Source organism: Amia ocellicauda, chromosome 1 (assembly GCF_036373705.1).
Source record: "Amia ocellicauda isolate fAmiCal2 chromosome 1, fAmiCal2.hap1, whole genome shotgun sequence".
Lineage (NCBI taxonomy): Eukaryota > Metazoa > Chordata > Actinopteri > Amiiformes > Amiidae > Amia > Amia ocellicauda.
The window spans coordinates 59,109,097-59,115,665 of record NC_089850.1 but is presented as its reverse complement, the minus strand read 5'-3'; positions in this window follow the sequence as shown (position 1 = coordinate 59,115,665).

The window sequence follows — 6,569 nt, the reverse complement described above, 5'->3', positions numbered from 1 at the left end:
GGGAAAGTCCTACTGAGAGACTGAGGAACTGAACCTTTTCACCTGGAACAGAGGAGACTACGTTGGACTTGATTCAAGTCTTCAAAATCATGAGGGGCATCGACCACATCAAACCAGAGGAGCTTTTCCAGATCAGCAGGGACACACGCACCCGGGGACACAAATGGAAATTGGGCTTCAGGGCATTCAAGACAGAAAACAGGAGACACTTCTTCACACAGAGAGTCACAATCTGAACAAACTCCCCAGCGATGTGGCTGAAGAGACAATTTGGGAACATTCAAAAACAGACTGGATAGGATCCTTGATCACTTAGTTATTAATGGACACCAAACAAGCACAATGGGGTGAATGGCCTCCTCTCGATTGAACACTTTCTTATGTTTTTCTGTTCTTCTTATGTTCTAAAGGTACGCAATCCCAGCCTGGCTGCATATTAACACAAACCACCACTCTGGATAGATTCTGCTCATGGTCTTTATAGCTTGATGAGCCCCAACACCTGTGGATGAGGACCACGAGAAACAGGCAAAACAGTGACCCTGTATGGCCACCCACTGCAATAACACTTAATCGCAAAACAGGTGCTTTGTGTGAAGACATGACTTGACACTATATATCACAATATTTATTTTCTATCATTTAATTAATATTCTTGTGTGGATATATATGATATATAATGTTTACTCAATGTGACCTGAGCCACAACTTTCACCAGGGCACTGCTTTCCTGTGGGAAATGGTTACAGAAAACACAGGAGCCAGGAAAGGGAAACAAATTAATCTAAAACACAAGAAAAAAGGGGAAGGTGGCATTAATGGAAGGTGGATATCATGATCCTAAATATTTTTTAAAAACAAAACATTGAATACCAGGATCAAGTGTGTAAGTGTGATAATCAGCTGATCCTGTGAGCCAACTATGAGCATAAAGAGGAGCAGTGAGAGGAGCATCTATATAAACTTTAAACCACAGATAGATATCAGGTAAATACACACATGAAGAGAGATAAGTGCAACACACACAAGTCCTCACACAGACCCAGAGGAGCTCCAGACAGACTGGTTTATAATCTGCTCCTGTATTCCTCCTCTTGGAGATCAGACAACTAAGCGATTTGGGGGCAAGACCTTTCCCAGATCCAGCAGTAAGTACTTTTACTATGACTGTATATTAGTTGTATTTATTTCAATCTGGACTGCATTTCACTCTGTAGAGAAGACCAGGACAGCAGGACTAAAACAGTATTGTCGAATCATCATTCCCGCAGTGTGTATGTAATGGTACCAGAACTAGTACTGGTACTGCATCTGCCACCACAGCTACTACAGTAACAGTGACACAAAGCTGTGTGGATCCAGGGGTGATTGTGCCCAAACTTCTCTGGTCCTGAAAACTGTTTACAGGTATGGAAAAACATTTGTTCTCCTCTTTCAATCTGATATTCTTGCTCGTTGGCTTGCGGGCTTTTCAGACCAAATTTGATTCAGTTTAATTAAAGGATGGTGAAGGATACTTTGTGGAGGTAAAGCATTACTAAAGGATATGGACAAAACCAGAGACTCAAAGCAGGAATAACTGCAAGCCAACATGAAACACAGTTATGTAAAAACAACAACATATTTTACACTGAGGTACATAGTACCTGCCCGACTGCAGAGAGGTCCTATTAGTGTGTACATTTTAAAAATAAAACAATGAAATTAGAAATTAGAAATTAGAAATAAAGCGATCTATTAAACCTGCACATCCTGCAAGGACTCACTCCTGTGCAACCCTTAAATCAACAGGCCACAAACATTTACACCAGCTGGCAACTGAACAAGTTCAACTGAACGTCCGCATTAGACGATATATTAGAGTCTTCTGTCAGGAATTACAATCCATACAATCCAACATTGGAAATATCACATATTTATATATATTTCAAAAAGGATACAAATGTTTGTTAATTTGTTATTGGATAAATCAAAGAAGCAGAGCCACTGCAGCAAATTGATTTTAATAAAAGGAAGCAAAGAGCAACAGACATACATACATACACATGCATAGAGAGAGGTGTTCTTGCGAAGTCTGCGTTCAGGTGTTTATTGACCGAGCTCTTGGGAAACCAAGCACTGGAAAGCAACAGCCTGGCTGAATACACAGCATTCAGTGCAACACTCTGGTCTTTATTTCACTTACCTGTGTTGATGAAAACAACTGTAATTTCAGCCTCATTACTAAAAAGAATTTGCTGAACCATTCATCTAAGCCTGTATATGTGAGGCGATGACAGACAGAAACACAGAGTGGAGGAGGCCCCTGGGAGACACACAGACAGTGCTGCACTAACAGTGAGGGTTGGGGGTGTCGGACACACAGAGAGGTGGCGGGTTCATGTTTCCCGCAGATTACAGCTCCAGCTCTGAAGGGCCTCTGTGTTCAGATGCTCTGCCAGGCAAGTTTTTAAATATGTAAAACACAACAACAACAACCTATTCAGGAATTGCTACCACAGATAAAAGAAAACAAAGGGAGGTGGGGGATTCATTTGTACGCATTTCAGTATCTAGAGTTGCACCAGAGCGGACAGTGTGCAGGATAATCCAATACTCACACGGATTCCAGCAGACATCAGGGCAGGGGTGGGGAACCCAATGGAAGAAGATCTGAGCTGGCCACACCACTCAGTCAGGATTGACTAAGACAGGTATACACCGATCAGCCATAACATCATGACCACTGACAGGTGAAGTGAATAACACTGATAATCTCGTTATCATGGCACCTGTCAGTGGGTGGGATATATTAGGCAGCAAATGAACATTTTGTCCTCAAAGTTGATGCGTTAGAAGCAGGAAAAATGGGCAAGTGTAAGGATCTGAGCGACTTTTTGACTTTGGTGAACCGGCAACAGGGTCATGGGCGGCCAAGGCTCACTGATGCACGTGGGGAGCGAAGGCTGGCCCGTGTGGTCTGATCCAACAGACGAGCTACTGTAGCTCAAATTGCTGAAAAAGTGAATGCTGGTTCTGATAGAAAGGTGTCAGAACACACAGTGCATCGCAGTTTGTTGTGTATGGGGCTGCGTAGCCGCAGACCAGTCAGGTTGCCCATGCTGACCCCTGTCCACTGCCGAAAGTGCCTACAATGGGCACATGAGCATCAGAACTGGACCACGGAGCAATGGAGGAAGGTGGCCTGGTCTGATGAATCACGAGTTCAGGGTGTTGATTTGGCCTCCAAATTGCCCAGATCTCAATCCAATCGAGCATCTGTGGGATGTGCTGGACAAACAAGTATGATCCATGGAGGCCCCACCTCGCAACTTACAGGAATTAAAGGATCTGCTGCTAACGTCTTGGTGCCAGATACCACAGCACACCTTCAGAGGTCTAGTGGAGTCCATGCCTCGATGGGTCAGAGCTGTTTTGGCGGCAAAAGGGGGACTACACAATATTAGGCAGGTGGTCATAATGTTATGGCTGATCTGTGTATATAGGCTGTGTGGGGGGCTGGAAAGAGTTTGTTTGTGTGAAGCTGCTGATTGATTCTTAACAAAGGAAGCGATCCACCATCAAAGGTAAATGTGAAAAGAAGAAATGGGCACAAGACTGGCTGTGAGCTTAATGGGGTGCATGAGTGGCAACCAAAATCTGAGTATGGATTGTTTGTGTGGGGAGAGACTCATGGGTCCAACCCTCTGACATAAGAAAGTTTACAATTAAAAGGAGGCCATTCGCCCCATCGTGCTTGTTTGATGTCCATTAATAACTATGTGATCCAAGGATCCTATCCAGTCTGTTTTTGAATGTTCCCAAATTGTCTCTTCAGCCACATCGCTGGGGAGTTTGTTCAGATTGTGACGCCTCTCTGTTTGAAGAAGTGTCTCCTGTTTTCTGTCTTGAATGCCTTGAAGCCCAATTTCCATTTGTGTCCCCGGGTGCGTGTGTCCCTGCTGATCTGGAAAAGCTCCTCTGGTTTGATGCGGTCGATGCCTTTCATGATTTTGAAGACTTGGATCAAGTCCCCACGTAGTCTCCTCTGTTCCAGGGTGAAAAGGTTCAGTTCCTCAGTCTTTCAGTAGGACATTCCCTTCAGACCTGGAATAAGTCTGGTTGCTCTCCTCTGAACTGCCTCTAGAGCAGTGATATCTTTCTTGAAGTGTGGAGCCCAGAACTGTACACAGTATCCAGATGAGCTCTGAATAGTACATTGTACAGTCTGAACATCACTGCCCTTGTTGACAAACAAATGTCTGAATGAGTGAGTATTTCAGAGTAAACTGAGCTAGAATTCAGGGTAGGAGGATTTTACAACACTGAGATTTCACACAACACACCTGTAATAAGTCTCCTGTTTGTTCCAGAATTGCAAAAGGGAAGCTGTAATGCTTTTGATGTGTTTGATCGTGTGGGAGTGTGCGGCTGCTTCTCAAATATCCACAGTAGTGGGATGGGTTATTCAGTACAGATGAGACGTTTCATGTCAGATTCTTAACCACAGATAAACAGGTGACATTCAGAGTGTTTGTGAAATCTGTTGCTTGTAGGTTCGGCTGGGCACTGGAAATGGGAAGTGTTTTAAGGGTAACAGGGCTATTCTGTTTGGATAAGGTCTGAGAGGCAGCAGTACAGCAAGTACTGGGAACAGAAACATGAGCAATTATAATAATCCAGACAGAACTGGCTCAAATGTTTCAAATGTAGATGGGGTTTCCTTGGCTAGTGTAAGCCACATCATAGAACAAATGGCAATTACATTGGAAAATAGAGAATTAAAAAAAAACACAGACTTCTGTCCAAAGTTTGGTGCCTTTGTGTCTCATGCCTCTCAATTTGGGAAATGTTAGTTTTCCTTTTAATCTATTTTTGGAGAACTCTTCCAATGCAGCTCGAAACCAGCACACATGAGCGATCCGGCCTCTAGTCAAATTGTCAACGGCAGGGCACTGAAATGCAAAACAACGGAGCGATCGAATCTGCCCATGCTGTGAAAGTGCCCTGAGGGAGACCGCTGTCTGAGGAGTAGAGGGGGTGCCGAGTCTCAAGATGGGCAACAGCAATCGAATAATTGAGTAAGCGCCAGAAGGAGGTCAGGGACTCTGTCTTAAAGGTCGCTCCACCACTTAGGGGCCAGGGATGAGAAGGAAGGAGAGTGGAGAGGAGGCAGAGTTAGTCTTCTGGTGCAGGAAGACTGCAGTGGTCTGGAGGGAATGTACGGAGAGGTCAGGGTCTGAATGTAGCACAGTGTAGTCCAGCCAACGGTAGGTGAGGGTCAGTGTCTTGAACTGGATGCGTGCCGGGATCAGGAGCCAGTGGAGGGAGCGGAGCAGTGGAGTAGCGTGTGCGAATCAGGGGAAAAAAGAGAATACCAGACGAGTCCTGGATGAGCTAGAGTGGGCGGGTAGTTGTTGCAGTAGTCCAGGCGGGAGAGGACCAGTGACTGGACGAACAGCTGAGTCAAATAGTTGGTGAGGAAAGGTTGGATTCAGCCTATGTTGCTCAGGAAGAATCTGCAGGTCTGAGTCAGCGTAGGATCGAGGGTGACTCCTAGATTCTTAGCGGAAGAAGAGGAAGTGTCTTAGATTCCAAGGGGATTAAGATGGAGACATCAGCAGAAGGTGAGGAGGAGGGAGAAAAATAGGAGATCAGATTTGGAGAGGTTGAGCTTGAGGTGGTGTGAGTGCATCCAAACAGGACAAACAGGAAGAGATGTGAGAGGGGGTGAGCGGTTCAGAGGAGGGAAAAGACAGGAAGATCTGGGCATCATTAGAGTAGAAGTGGTAGGGGATGCGATGAGGGAGCCCAGGGAGCGAGTATAGAGAGAACAGGAGCGGGCCCAGGACGGAGGCTTGGGGTATACCTGTGAGGAGAGGTTGGGGGGTGGATGAAGAACCTCGCCATGTCACTTGGTAGGACTGGTCGCTGAGGTAGGAAGAGAACCAGGTGAGAGCAGTCCCAGAGATTCCAAGGTTAGCCAGGAGTAATAGCACAATTAATGGCCATTTTTTTTATCTGAATACAGACAAGGGCAGTGCCATTTACACAGATCAATAGCTCACAATACTAATAGCCTTCAATGTAAGCGCTTATGATTTACAGAAACTGTGTTGATGTATGGTCAAAGTAAGTCGCTAATTAACAGTCGCTGCCGTTACTACAATACAGGTGCAATATATAGATATCTCTTAACTATACATACATTGTGGTAAGGTGCTTGGCATGGTATGGGAATAGAGGACACTGTCTTTGTTCAGTGTAGTTTGTTCATGGCAGTTAAAATGGTGGACACCAAAAAGACTACAGGTCTCAATACAACTGGGTCTGCATAGGTGGCAAACCGGATAGTGCCACATGCCTGGTGCGGATTGGGCTGGGGTTCCTATAAAGAAGTGTTTGGCTTTAGTGTGGGGAGGGGAAGTTTAGGAGATACAATAGTCCTGTGCTTGGTTTATGCATTGTTTGGTAGTGTGTTGACTTGTTTGTATGACAACCCTCTGTGTAGCAACCTTTGGCCATGTGACCCAGATGAACATTGCTGAAACCCCACAAATAAAGAACAGGCAGTTGTCCTGTCCATGACG